The 10,000-nt window shown below is 45.3% G+C and overlaps 27 non-coding genes and 2 pseudogenes across 27 annotated transcripts; all 29 read right to left on the bottom strand.

Annotated features, from left to right (window-relative positions):
• Nucleotides 1-24: 24 nt before the first annotated feature.
• LOC139400544 (5S ribosomal RNA) lies at nucleotides 25-143 on the bottom strand. Its single transcript, XR_011632659.1, has one exon. It is a non-coding gene; the product is annotated as a 5S ribosomal RNA (ribosomal RNA).
• A 177-nt stretch (nucleotides 144-320) lies between these two features.
• Nucleotides 321-439, bottom strand: LOC139400542 (5S ribosomal RNA). The gene has a single exon (XR_011632657.1). It is a non-coding gene; the product is annotated as a 5S ribosomal RNA (ribosomal RNA).
• A 260-nt stretch (nucleotides 440-699) lies between these two features.
• LOC139400541 (5S ribosomal RNA) lies at nucleotides 700-818 on the bottom strand. The gene has a single exon (XR_011632656.1). It is a non-coding gene; the product is annotated as a 5S ribosomal RNA (ribosomal RNA).
• Nucleotides 819-995: 177 nt separating this feature from the next.
• Nucleotides 996-1,114, bottom strand: LOC139400540 (5S ribosomal RNA). Its single transcript, XR_011632655.1, has one exon. It is a non-coding gene; the product is annotated as a 5S ribosomal RNA (ribosomal RNA).
• A 260-nt stretch (nucleotides 1,115-1,374) lies between these two features.
• On the bottom strand, nucleotides 1,375-1,493 carry LOC139400539 (5S ribosomal RNA). Its single transcript, XR_011632654.1, has one exon. It is a non-coding gene; the product is annotated as a 5S ribosomal RNA (ribosomal RNA).
• Nucleotides 1,494-1,670: 177 nt separating this feature from the next.
• On the bottom strand, nucleotides 1,671-1,789 carry LOC139400507 (5S ribosomal RNA). Its single transcript, XR_011632626.1, has one exon. It is a non-coding gene; the product is annotated as a 5S ribosomal RNA (ribosomal RNA).
• Nucleotides 1,790-2,049: 260 nt separating this feature from the next.
• LOC139400538 (5S ribosomal RNA) lies at nucleotides 2,050-2,168 on the bottom strand. The gene has a single exon (XR_011632653.1). It is a non-coding gene; the product is annotated as a 5S ribosomal RNA (ribosomal RNA).
• A 177-nt stretch (nucleotides 2,169-2,345) lies between these two features.
• On the bottom strand, nucleotides 2,346-2,464 carry LOC139400537 (5S ribosomal RNA). Its single transcript, XR_011632652.1, has one exon. It is a non-coding gene; the product is annotated as a 5S ribosomal RNA (ribosomal RNA).
• Nucleotides 2,465-2,724: 260 nt separating this feature from the next.
• Nucleotides 2,725-2,843, bottom strand: LOC139400536 (5S ribosomal RNA). The gene has a single exon (XR_011632651.1). It is a non-coding gene; the product is annotated as a 5S ribosomal RNA (ribosomal RNA).
• A 259-nt stretch (nucleotides 2,844-3,102) lies between these two features.
• Nucleotides 3,103-3,221, bottom strand: LOC139400535 (5S ribosomal RNA). Its single transcript, XR_011632650.1, has one exon. It is a non-coding gene; the product is annotated as a 5S ribosomal RNA (ribosomal RNA).
• A 260-nt stretch (nucleotides 3,222-3,481) lies between these two features.
• LOC139400534 (5S ribosomal RNA) lies at nucleotides 3,482-3,600 on the bottom strand. The gene has a single exon (XR_011632649.1). It is a non-coding gene; the product is annotated as a 5S ribosomal RNA (ribosomal RNA).
• Nucleotides 3,601-3,777: 177 nt separating this feature from the next.
• Nucleotides 3,778-3,896, bottom strand: LOC139400533 (5S ribosomal RNA). Its single transcript, XR_011632648.1, has one exon. It is a non-coding gene; the product is annotated as a 5S ribosomal RNA (ribosomal RNA).
• A 258-nt stretch (nucleotides 3,897-4,154) lies between these two features.
• Nucleotides 4,155-4,273, bottom strand: LOC139400531 (5S ribosomal RNA). The gene has a single exon (XR_011632646.1). It is a non-coding gene; the product is annotated as a 5S ribosomal RNA (ribosomal RNA).
• A 260-nt stretch (nucleotides 4,274-4,533) lies between these two features.
• LOC139400529 (5S ribosomal RNA) lies at nucleotides 4,534-4,652 on the bottom strand. Its single transcript, XR_011632645.1, has one exon. It is a non-coding gene; the product is annotated as a 5S ribosomal RNA (ribosomal RNA).
• Nucleotides 4,653-4,829: 177 nt separating this feature from the next.
• LOC139400528 (5S ribosomal RNA) lies at nucleotides 4,830-4,948 on the bottom strand. The gene has a single exon (XR_011632644.1). It is a non-coding gene; the product is annotated as a 5S ribosomal RNA (ribosomal RNA).
• A 258-nt stretch (nucleotides 4,949-5,206) lies between these two features.
• Nucleotides 5,207-5,324, bottom strand: LOC139400521 (5S ribosomal RNA; annotated as a pseudogene).
• Nucleotides 5,325-5,583: 259 nt separating this feature from the next.
• Nucleotides 5,584-5,702, bottom strand: LOC139400527 (5S ribosomal RNA). Its single transcript, XR_011632643.1, has one exon. It is a non-coding gene; the product is annotated as a 5S ribosomal RNA (ribosomal RNA).
• A 260-nt stretch (nucleotides 5,703-5,962) lies between these two features.
• Nucleotides 5,963-6,081, bottom strand: LOC139400526 (5S ribosomal RNA). Its single transcript, XR_011632642.1, has one exon. It is a non-coding gene; the product is annotated as a 5S ribosomal RNA (ribosomal RNA).
• A 177-nt stretch (nucleotides 6,082-6,258) lies between these two features.
• Nucleotides 6,259-6,377, bottom strand: LOC139400525 (5S ribosomal RNA). The gene has a single exon (XR_011632641.1). It is a non-coding gene; the product is annotated as a 5S ribosomal RNA (ribosomal RNA).
• A 260-nt stretch (nucleotides 6,378-6,637) lies between these two features.
• LOC139400524 (5S ribosomal RNA) lies at nucleotides 6,638-6,756 on the bottom strand. Its single transcript, XR_011632640.1, has one exon. It is a non-coding gene; the product is annotated as a 5S ribosomal RNA (ribosomal RNA).
• Nucleotides 6,757-6,933: 177 nt separating this feature from the next.
• Nucleotides 6,934-7,052, bottom strand: LOC139400523 (5S ribosomal RNA). Its single transcript, XR_011632639.1, has one exon. It is a non-coding gene; the product is annotated as a 5S ribosomal RNA (ribosomal RNA).
• A 260-nt stretch (nucleotides 7,053-7,312) lies between these two features.
• Nucleotides 7,313-7,431, bottom strand: LOC139400511 (5S ribosomal RNA). Its single transcript, XR_011632630.1, has one exon. It is a non-coding gene; the product is annotated as a 5S ribosomal RNA (ribosomal RNA).
• Nucleotides 7,432-7,608: 177 nt separating this feature from the next.
• Nucleotides 7,609-7,727, bottom strand: LOC139400500 (5S ribosomal RNA). The gene has a single exon (XR_011632619.1). It is a non-coding gene; the product is annotated as a 5S ribosomal RNA (ribosomal RNA).
• Nucleotides 7,728-7,987: 260 nt separating this feature from the next.
• LOC139400566 (5S ribosomal RNA) lies at nucleotides 7,988-8,106 on the bottom strand. The gene has a single exon (XR_011632680.1). It is a non-coding gene; the product is annotated as a 5S ribosomal RNA (ribosomal RNA).
• Nucleotides 8,107-8,283: 177 nt separating this feature from the next.
• LOC139400522 (5S ribosomal RNA) lies at nucleotides 8,284-8,402 on the bottom strand (annotated as a pseudogene).
• A 256-nt stretch (nucleotides 8,403-8,658) lies between these two features.
• On the bottom strand, nucleotides 8,659-8,777 carry LOC139400555 (5S ribosomal RNA). Its single transcript, XR_011632669.1, has one exon. It is a non-coding gene; the product is annotated as a 5S ribosomal RNA (ribosomal RNA).
• Nucleotides 8,778-8,953: 176 nt separating this feature from the next.
• LOC139400543 (5S ribosomal RNA) lies at nucleotides 8,954-9,072 on the bottom strand. The gene has a single exon (XR_011632658.1). It is a non-coding gene; the product is annotated as a 5S ribosomal RNA (ribosomal RNA).
• A 209-nt stretch (nucleotides 9,073-9,281) lies between these two features.
• Nucleotides 9,282-9,400, bottom strand: LOC139400532 (5S ribosomal RNA). The gene has a single exon (XR_011632647.1). It is a non-coding gene; the product is annotated as a 5S ribosomal RNA (ribosomal RNA).
• A 232-nt stretch (nucleotides 9,401-9,632) lies between these two features.
• On the bottom strand, nucleotides 9,633-9,751 carry LOC139400494 (5S ribosomal RNA). Its single transcript, XR_011632613.1, has one exon. It is a non-coding gene; the product is annotated as a 5S ribosomal RNA (ribosomal RNA).
• Nucleotides 9,752-10,000: the final 249 nt, after the last annotated feature.

The raw sequence follows: 10,000 nt of genomic DNA, 5'->3' as shown, positions 1-10,000 counted from the left end.
AAATTCCACAAGGCAGTGACAAAAAGCTTACAGCACCTGGTATTCCCAGGCGGTCTCCCATCCAAGTACTAACCAGGCCCGACCCTGCTTAGCTTCCGAGATCGGACGAGATCAGGCGTACTCAGGCCGGTGTGGCCGTAAGCGAAAGGCAATCTCAAAAAGTGGATGAAATTGCATATACTGTAGCCATAATTTGTAGCACAGATTGTTGGATGAAATACAAACTAACCTTGCTTACTTATTTCAAAGCGAGGGCACATATTTCAGCCTTGTGGGAAAAAACGGACAAAGAGTTGAAATTCCACAAGGCAGTGACAAAAAGCTTACAGCACCTGGTATTCCCAGGCGGTCTCCCATCCAAGTACTAACCAGGCCCGACCCTGCTTAGCTTCCGAGATCGGACGAGATCAGGCGTACTCAGGCCGGTGTGGCCGTAAGCAGGAAACTATCTCTTGGTGCACTATGTAAAGTCAAAGTGAGCCTGATTAACAGCTGTTGCATTTTCACCATTTAGATAAGCATCTTTGTGTCACTCAAAAAGTGGAAGAAATTGCATATACTGTAGCCATAATTTGTAGCACAGATTGTTGGATGAAATACAAACTAACCTTGCTTACTTATTTCAAAGCGAGGGCACATATTTCAGCCTTGTGGGAAAAAACGGACAAAGAGTTGAAATTCCACAAGGCAGTGACAAAAAGCTTACAGCACCTGGTATTCCCAGGCGGTCTCCCATCCAAGTACTAACCAGGCCCGACCCTGCTTAGCTTCCGAGATCGGACGAGATCAGGCGTACTCAGGCCGGTGTGGCCGTAAGCGAAAGGCAATCTCAAAAAGTGGATGAAATTGCATATACTGTAGCCATAATTTGTGGTACAGATTGTTGGATGAAATACAAACTAACCTTGCTTACTTATTTCAAAGCGAGGGCACATATTTCAGCCTTGTGGGAAAAAACGGACAAAGAGTTGAAATTCCACAAGGCAGTGACAAAAAGCTTACAGCACCTGGTATTCCCAGGCGGTCTCCCATCCAAGTACTAACCAGGCCCGACCCTGCTTAGCTTCCGAGATCGGACGAGATCAGGCGTACTCAGGCCGGTGTGGCCGTAAGCGAGAAACTATCTCTTGGTGCACTATGTAAAGTCAAAGTGAGCCTGATTAACAGCTGTTGCATTTTCACCATTTAGATAAGCATCTTTGTGTCACTCAAAAAGTGGAAGAAATTGCATATACTGTAGCCATAATTTGTAGCACAGATTGTTGGATGAAATACAAACTAACCTTGCTTACTTATTTCAAAGCGAGGGCACATATTTCAGCCTTGTGGGAAAAAACGGACAAAGAGTTGAAATTCCACAAGGCAGTGACAAAAAGCTTACAGCACCTGGTATTCCCAGGCGGTCTCCCATCCAAGTACTAACCAGGCCCGACCCTGCTTAGCTTCCGAGATCGGACGAGATCAGGCGTACTCAGGCCGGTGTGGCCGTAAGCGAAAGGCAATCTCAAAAAGTGGATGAAATTGCATATACTGTAGCCATAATTTGTGGTACAGATTGTTGGATGAAATACAAACTAACCTTGCTTACTTATTTCAAAGCGAGGGCACATATTTCAGCCTTGTGGGAAAAAACGGACAAAGAGTTGAAATTCCACAAGGCAGTGACAAAAAGCTTACAGCACCTGGTATTCCCAGGCGGTCTCCCATCCAAGTACTAACCAGGCCCGACCCTGCTTAGCTTCCGAGATCGGACGAGATCAGGCGTACTCAGGCCGGTGTGGCCATAAGCGGGAAACTATCTCTTGGTGCACTATGTAAAGTCAAAGTGAGCCTGATTAACAGCTGTTGCATTTTCACCATTTAGATAAGCATCTTTGTGTCACTCAAAAAGTGGAAGAAATTGCATATACTGTAGCCATAATTTGTAGCACAGATTGTTGGATGAAATACAAACTAACCTTGCTTACTTATTTCAAAGCGAGGGCACATATTTCAGCCTTGTGGGAAAAAACGGACAAAGAGTTGAAATTCCACAAGGCAGTGACAAAAAGCTTACAGCACCTGGTATTCCCAGGCGGTCTCCCATCCAAGTACTAACCAGGCCCGACCCTGCTTAGCTTCCGAGATCGGACGAGATCAGGCGTACTCAGGCCGGTGTGGCCGTAAGCGAAAGGCAATCTCAAAAAGTGGATGAAATTGCATATACTGTAGCCATAATTTGTGGTACAGATTGTTGGATGAAATACAAACTAACCTTGCTTACTTATTTCAAAGCGAGGGCACATATTTCAGCCTTGTGGGAAAAAACGGACAAAGAGTTGAAATTCCACAAGGCAGTGACAAAAAGCTTACAGCACCTGGTATTCCCAGGCGGTCTCCCATCCAAGTACTAACCAGGCCCGACCCTGCTTAGCTTCCGAGATCGGACGAGATCAGGCGTACTCAGGCCGGTGTGGCCGTAAGCGGGAAACTATCTCTTGGTGCACTATGTAAAGTCAAAGTGAGCCTGATTAACAGCTGTTGCACTTTCACCATTTAGATAAGCATCTTTGTGTCACTCAAAAAGTGGAAGAAATTGCATATACTGTAGCCATAATTTGTAGCACAGATTGTTGGATGAAATACAAACTAACCTTGCTTACTTATTTCAAAGCGAGGGCACATATTTCAGCCTTGTGGGAAAAAACGGACAAAGAGTTGAAATTCCACAAGGCAGTGACAAAAAGCTTACAGCACCTGGTATTCCCAGGCGGTCTCCCATCCAAGTACTAACCAGGCCCGACCCTGCTTAGCTTCCGAGATCGGACGAGATCAGGCGTACTCAGGCCGGTGTGGCCGTAAGCGGAAACTATCTCTTGGTGCACTATGTAAAGTCAAAGTGAGCCTGATTAACAGCTGTTGCATTTTCACCATTTAGATAAGCATCTTTGTGTCACTCAAAAAGTGGAAGAAATTGCATATACTGTAGCCATAATTTGTAGCACAGATTGTTGGATGAAATACAAACTAACCTTGCTTACTTATTTCAAAGCGAGGGCACATATTTCAGCCTTGTGGGAAAAAACGGACAAAGAGTTGAAATTCCACAAGGCAGTGACAAAAAGCTTACAGCACCTGGTATTCCCAGGCGGTCTCCCATCCAAGTACTAACCAGGCCCGACCCTGCTTAGCTTCCGAGATCGGACGAGATCAGGCGTACTCAGGCCGGTGTGGCCGTAAGCGGGAAACTATCTCTTGGTGCACTATGTAAAGTCAAAGTGAGCCTGATTAACAGCTGTTGCATTTTCACCATTTAGATAAGCATCTTTGTGTCACTCAAAAAGTGGAAGAAATTGCATATACTGTAGCCATAATTTGTAGCACAGATTGTTGGATGAAATACAAACTAACCTTGCTTACTTATTTCAAAGCGAGGGCACATATTTCAGCCTTGTGGGAAAAAACGGACAAAGAGTTGAAATTCCACAAGGCAGTGACAAAAAGCTTACAGCACCTGGTATTCCCAGGCGGTCTCCCATCCAAGTACTAACCAGGCCCGACCCTGCTTAGCTTCCGAGATCGGACGAGATCAGGCGTACTCAGGCCGGTGTGGCCGTAAGCGAAAGGCAATCTCAAAAAGTGGATGAAATTGCATATACTGTAGCCATAATTTGTGGTACAGATTGTTGGATGAAATACAAACTAACCTTGCTTACTTATTTCAAAGCGAGGGCACATATTTCAGCCTTGTGGGAAAAAACGGACAAAGAGTTGAAATTCCACAAGGCAGTGACAAAAAGCTTACAGCACCTGGTATTCCCAGGCGGTCTCCCATCCAAGTACTAACCAGGCCCGACCCTGCTTAGCTTCCGAGATCGGACGAGATCAGGCGTACTCAGGCCGGTGTGGCCGTAAGCGAAACTATCTCTTGGTGCACTATGTAAAGTCAAAGTGAGCCTGATTAACAGCTGTTGCATTTTCACCATTTAGATAAGCATCTTTGTGTCACTCAAAAAGTGGAAGAAATTGCATATACTGTAGCCATAATTTGTAGCACAGATTGTTGGATGAAATACAAACTAACCTTGCTTACTTATTTCAAAGCGAGGGCACATATTTCAGCCTTGTGGGAAAAAACGGACAAAGAGTTGAAATTCCACAAGGCAGTGACAAAAAGCTTACAGCACCTGGTATTCCCAGGCGGTCTCCCATCCAAGTACTAACCAGGCCCGACCCTGCTTAGCTTCCGAGATCGGACGAGATCAGGCGTACTCAGGCCGGTGTGGCCGTAAGCGGGAAACTATCTCTTGGTGCACTATGTAAAGTCAAAGTGAGCCTGATTAACAGCTGTTGCATTTTCACCATTTAGATAAGCATCTTTGTGTCACTCAAAAAGTGGAAGAAATTGCATATACTGTAGCCATAATTTGTAGCACAGATTGTTGGATGAAATACAAACTAACCTTGCTTACTTATTTCAAAGCGAGGGCACATATTTCAGCCTTGTGGGAAAAAACGGACAAAGAGTTGAAATTCCACAAGGCAGTGACAAAAAGCTTACAGCACCTGGTATTCCCAGGCGGTCTCCCATCCAAGTACTAACCAGGCCCGACCCTGCTTAGCTTCCGAGATCGGACGAGATCAGGCGTACTCAGGCCGGTGTGGCCGTAAGCGAAAGGCAATCTCAAAAAGTGGATGAAATTGCATATACTGTAGCCATAATTTGTGGTACAGATTGTTGGATGAAATACAAACTAACCTTGCTTACTTATTTCAAAGCGAGGGCACATATTTCAGCCTTGTGGGAAAAAACGGACAAAGAGTTGAAATTCCACAAGGCAGTGACAAAAAGCTTACAGCACCTGGTATTCCCAGGCGGTCTCCCATCCAAGTACTAACCAGGCCCGACCCTGCTTAGCTTCCGAGATCGGACGAGATCAGGCGTACTCAGGCCGGTGTGGCCGTAAGCGGGAAATATCTCTTGGTGCACTATGTAAAGTCAAAGTGAGCCTGATTAACAGCTGTTGCACTTTCACCATTTAGATAAGCATCTTTGTGTCACTCAAAAAGTGAAGAAATTGCATATACTGTAGCCATAATTTGTAGCACAGATTGTTGGATGAAATACAAACTAACCTTGCTTACTTATTTCAAAGCGAGGGCACATATTTCAGCCTTGTGGGAAAAAACGGACAAAGAGTTGAAATTCCACAAGGCAGTGACAAAAAGCTTACAGCACCTGGTATTCCCAGGCGGTCTCCCATCCAAGTACTAACCAGGCCGACCCTGCTTAGCTTCCGAGATCGGACGAGATCAGGCGTACTCAGGCCGGTGTGGCCGTAAGCGGAAACTATCTCTTGGTGCACTATGTAAAGTCAAAGTGAGCCTGATTAACAGCTGTTGCATTTTCACCATTTAGATAAGCATCTTTGTGTCACTCAAAAAGTGGAAGAAATTGCATATACTGTAGCCATAATTTGTAGCACAGATTGTTGGATGAAATACAAACTAACCTTGCTTACTTATTTCAAAGCGAGGGCACATATTTCAGCCTTGTGGGAAAAAACGGACAAAGAGTTGAAATTCCACAAGGCAGTGACAAAAAGCTTACAGCACCTGGTATTCCCAGGCGGTCTCCCATCCAAGTACTAACCAGGCCCGACCCTGCTTAGCTTCCGAGATCGGACGAGATCAGGCGTACTCAGGCCGGTGTGGCCGTAAGCGGGAAACTATCTCTTGGTGCACTATGTAAAGTCAAAGTGAGCCTGATTAACAGCTGTTGCATTTTCACCATTTAGATAAGCATCTTTGTGTCACTCAAAAAGTGGAAGAAATTGCATATACTGTAGCCATAATTTGTAGCACAGATTGTTGGATGAAATACAAACTAACCTTGCTTACTTATTTCAAAGCGAGGGCACATATTTCAGCCTTGTGGGAAAAAACGGACAAAGAGTTGAAATTCCACAAGGCAGTGACAAAAAGCTTACAGCACCTGGTATTCCCAGGCGGTCTCCCATCCAAGTACTAACCAGGCCCGACCCTGCTTAGCTTCCGAGATCGGACGAGATCAGGCGTACTCAGGCCGGTGTGGCCGTAAGCGAAAGGCAATCTCAAAAAGTGGATGAAATTGCATATACTGTAGCCATAATTTGTGGTACAGATTGTTGGATGAAATACAAACTAACCTTGCTTACTTATTTCAAAGCGAGGGCACATATTTCAGCCTTGTGGGAAAAAACGGACAAAGAGTTGAAATTCCACAAGGCAGTGACAAAAAGCTTACAGCACCTGGTATTCCCAGGCGGTCTCCCATCCAAGTACTAACCAGGCCCGACCCTGCTTAGCTTCCGAGATCGGACGAGATCAGGCGTACTCAGGCCGGTGTGGCCGTAAGCGGGAAACTATCTCTTGGTGCACTATGTAAAGTCAAAGTGAGCCTGATTAACAGCTGTTGCATTTTCACCATTTAGATAAGCATCTTTGTGTCACTCAAAAAGTGGAAGAAATTGCATATACTGTAGCCATAATTTGTAGCACAGATTGTTGGATGAAATACAAACTAACCTTGCTTACTTATTTCAAAGCGAGGGCACATATTTCAGCCTTGTGGGAAAAAACGGACAAAGAGTTGAAATTCCACAAGGCAGTGACAAAAAGCTTACAGCACCTGGTATTCCCAGGCGGTCTCCCATCCAAGTACTAACCAGGCCCGACCCTGCTTAGCTTCCGAGATCGGACGAGATCAGGCGTACTCAGGCCGGTGTGGCCGTAAGCGAAAGGCAATCTCAAAAAGTGGATGAAATTGCATATACTGTAGCCATAATTTGTAGCACAGATTGTTGGATGAAATACAAACTAACCTTGCTTACTTATTTCAAAGCGAGGGCACATATTTCAGCCTTGTGGGAAAAAACGGACAAAGAGTTGAAATTCCACAAGGCAGTGACAAAAAGCTTACAGCACCTGGTATTCCCAGGCGGTCTCCCATCCAAGTACTAACCAGGCCCGACCCTGCTTAGCTTCCGAGATCGGACGAGATCAGGCGTACTCAGGCCGGTGTGGCCGTAAGCGGGAAACTATCTCTTGGTGCACTATGTAAAGTCAAAGTGAGCCTGATTAACAGCTGTTGCATTTTCACCATTTAGATAAGCATCTTTGTGTCACTCAAAAAGTGGAAGAAATTGCATATACTGTAGCCATAATTTGTAGCACAGATTGTTGGATGAAATACAAACTAACCTTGCTTACTTATTTCAAAGCGAGGGCACATATTTCAGCCTTGTGGGAAAAAACGGACAAAGAGTTGAAATTCCACAAGGCAGTGACAAAAAGCTTACAGCACCTGGTATTCCCAGGCGGTCTCCCATCCAAGTACTAACCAGGCCCGACCCTGCTTAGCTTCCGAGATCGGACGAGATCAGGCGTACTCAGGCCGGTGTGGCCGTAAGCGAAAGGCAATCTCAAAAAGTGGATGAAATTGCATATACTGTAGCCATAATTTGTGGTACAGATTGTTGGATGAAATACAAACTAACCTTGCTTACTTATTTCAAAGCGAGGGCACATATTTCAGCCTTGTGGGAAAAAACGGACAAAGAGTTGAAATTCCACAAGGCAGTGACAAAAAGCTTACAGCACCTGGTATTCCCAGGCGGTCTCCCATCCAAGTACTAACCAGGCCCGACCCTGCTTAGCTTCCGAGATCGGACGAGATCAGGCGTACTCAGGCCGGTGTGGCCGTAAGCGGGAAACTATCTCTTGGTGCACTATGTAAAGTCAAAGTGAGCCTGATTAACAGCTGTTGCATTTTCACCATTTAGATAAGCATCTTTGTGTCACTCAAAAAGTGGAAGAAATTGCATATACTGTAGCCATAATTTGTAGCACAGATTGTTGGATGAAATACAAACTAACCTTGCTTACTTATTTCAAAGCGAGGGCACATATTTCAGCCTTGTGGGAAAAAACGGACAAAGAGTTGAAATTCCACAAGGCAGTGACAAAAAGCTTACAGCACCTGGTATTCCCAGGCGGTCTCCCATCCAAGTACTAACCAGGCCCGACCCTGCTTAGCTTCCGAGATCGGACGAGATCAGGCGTACTCAGGCCGGTGTGGCCGTAAGCGAAAGGCAATCTCAAAAAGTGGATGAAATTGCATATACTGTAGCCATAATTTGTAGCACAGATTGTTGGATGAAATACAAACTAACCTTGCTTACTTATTTCAAAGCGAGGGCACATATTTCAGCCTTGTGGGAAAAAACGGACAAAGAGTTGAAATTCCACAAGGCAGTGACAAAAAGCTTACAGCACCTGGTATTCCCAGGCGGTCTCCCATCCAAGTACTAACCAGGCCCGACCCTGCTTAGCTTCCGAGATCGGACGAGATCAGGCGTACTCAGGCCGGTGTGGCCGCGGGAAACTATCTCTTGGTGCACTATGTAAAGTCAAAGTGAGCCTGATTAACAGCTGTTGCATTTTCACCATTTAGATAAGCATCTTTGTGTCACTCAAAAAGTGGAAGAAATTGCATATACTGTAGCCATAATTTGTAGCACAGATTGTTGGATGAAATACAAACTAACCTTGCTTACTTATTTCAAAGCGAGGGCACATATTTCAGCCTTGTGGGAAAAAACGGACAAAGAGTTGAAATTCCACAAGGCAGTGACAAAAAGCTTACAGCACCTGGTATTCCCAGGCGGTCTCCCATCCAAGTACTAACCAGGCCCGACCCTGCTTAGCTTCCGAGATCGGACGAGATCAGGCGTACTCAGGCCGGTGTGGCCGTAAGCGAAAGGCAATCTCAAAAAGTGGATGAAATTGCATATACTGTAGCCATAATTTGTGCACAGATTGTTGGATGAAATACAAACTAACCTTGCTTACTTATTTCAAAGCGAGGGCACATATTTCAGCCTTGTGGGAAAAAACGGACAAAGAGTTGAAATTCCACAAGGCAGTGACAAAAAGCTTACAGCACCTGGTATTCCCAGGCGGTCTCCCATCCAAGTACTAACCAGGCCCGACCCTGCTTAGCTTCCGAGATCGGACGAGATCAGGCGTACTCAGGCCGGTGTGGCCGTAAGCGAAAGGAAACTATCTCCCATTTAGATAAGCATCTTTGTGTCACTCAAAAAGTGGAAGAAATTGCATATACTGTAGCCATAATTTGTAGCACAGATTGTTGGATGAAATACAAACTAACCTTGCTTACTTATTTCAAAGCGAGGGCACATATTTCAGCCTTGTGGGAAAAAACGGACAAAGAGTTGAAATTCCACAAGGCAGTGACAAAAAGCTTACAGCACCTGGTATTCCCAGGCGGTCTCCCATCCAAGTACTAACCAGGCCCGACCCTGCTTAGCTTCCGAGATCGGACGAGATCAGGCGTACTCAGGCCGGTGTGGCCGTAAGCGAAAGGTGCACTATGTAAAGTCAAAGTGAGCCTGATTAACAGCTGTTGCAGATAAGCATCTTTGTGTCACTCAAAAAGAAAAATTGCATATACTGTAGCCATAATTTGTAGCACAGATTGTTGGATGAAATACAAACTAACCTTGCTTACTTATTTCAAAGCGAGGGCACATATTTCAGCCTTGTGGGAAAAAACGGACAAAGAGTTGAAATTCCACAAGGCAGTGACAAAAAGCTTACAGCACCTGGTATTCCCAGGCGGTCTCCCATCCAAGTACTAACCAGGCCCGACCCTGCTTAGCTTCCGAGATCGGACGAGATCAGGCGTACTCAGGCCGGTGTGGCCGTAAGCGAAAGGCAATCTCAAAAAGTGGATGAAATTGCATATACTGTAGCCATAATTTGTAGCACAGATTGTTGGATGAAATACAAACTAACCTTGCTTACTTATTTCAAAGCGAGGGCACATATTTCAGCCTTGTGGGAAAAAACGGACAAAGAGTTGAAATTCCACAAGGCAGTGACAAAAAGCTTACAGCACCTGGTATTCCCAGGCGGTCTCCCATCCAAGTACTAACCAGGCCCGACCCTGCTTAGCTTC

Source organism: Oncorhynchus clarkii, unplaced genomic scaffold, assembly GCF_045791955.1.
Source record: "Oncorhynchus clarkii lewisi isolate Uvic-CL-2024 unplaced genomic scaffold, UVic_Ocla_1.0 unplaced_contig_8055_pilon_pilon, whole genome shotgun sequence".
Lineage (NCBI taxonomy): Eukaryota > Metazoa > Chordata > Actinopteri > Salmoniformes > Salmonidae > Oncorhynchus > Oncorhynchus clarkii.
Note: the sequence above shows the minus strand (reverse complement) of the source record. Positions and strands in the feature narration are given on the sequence as shown.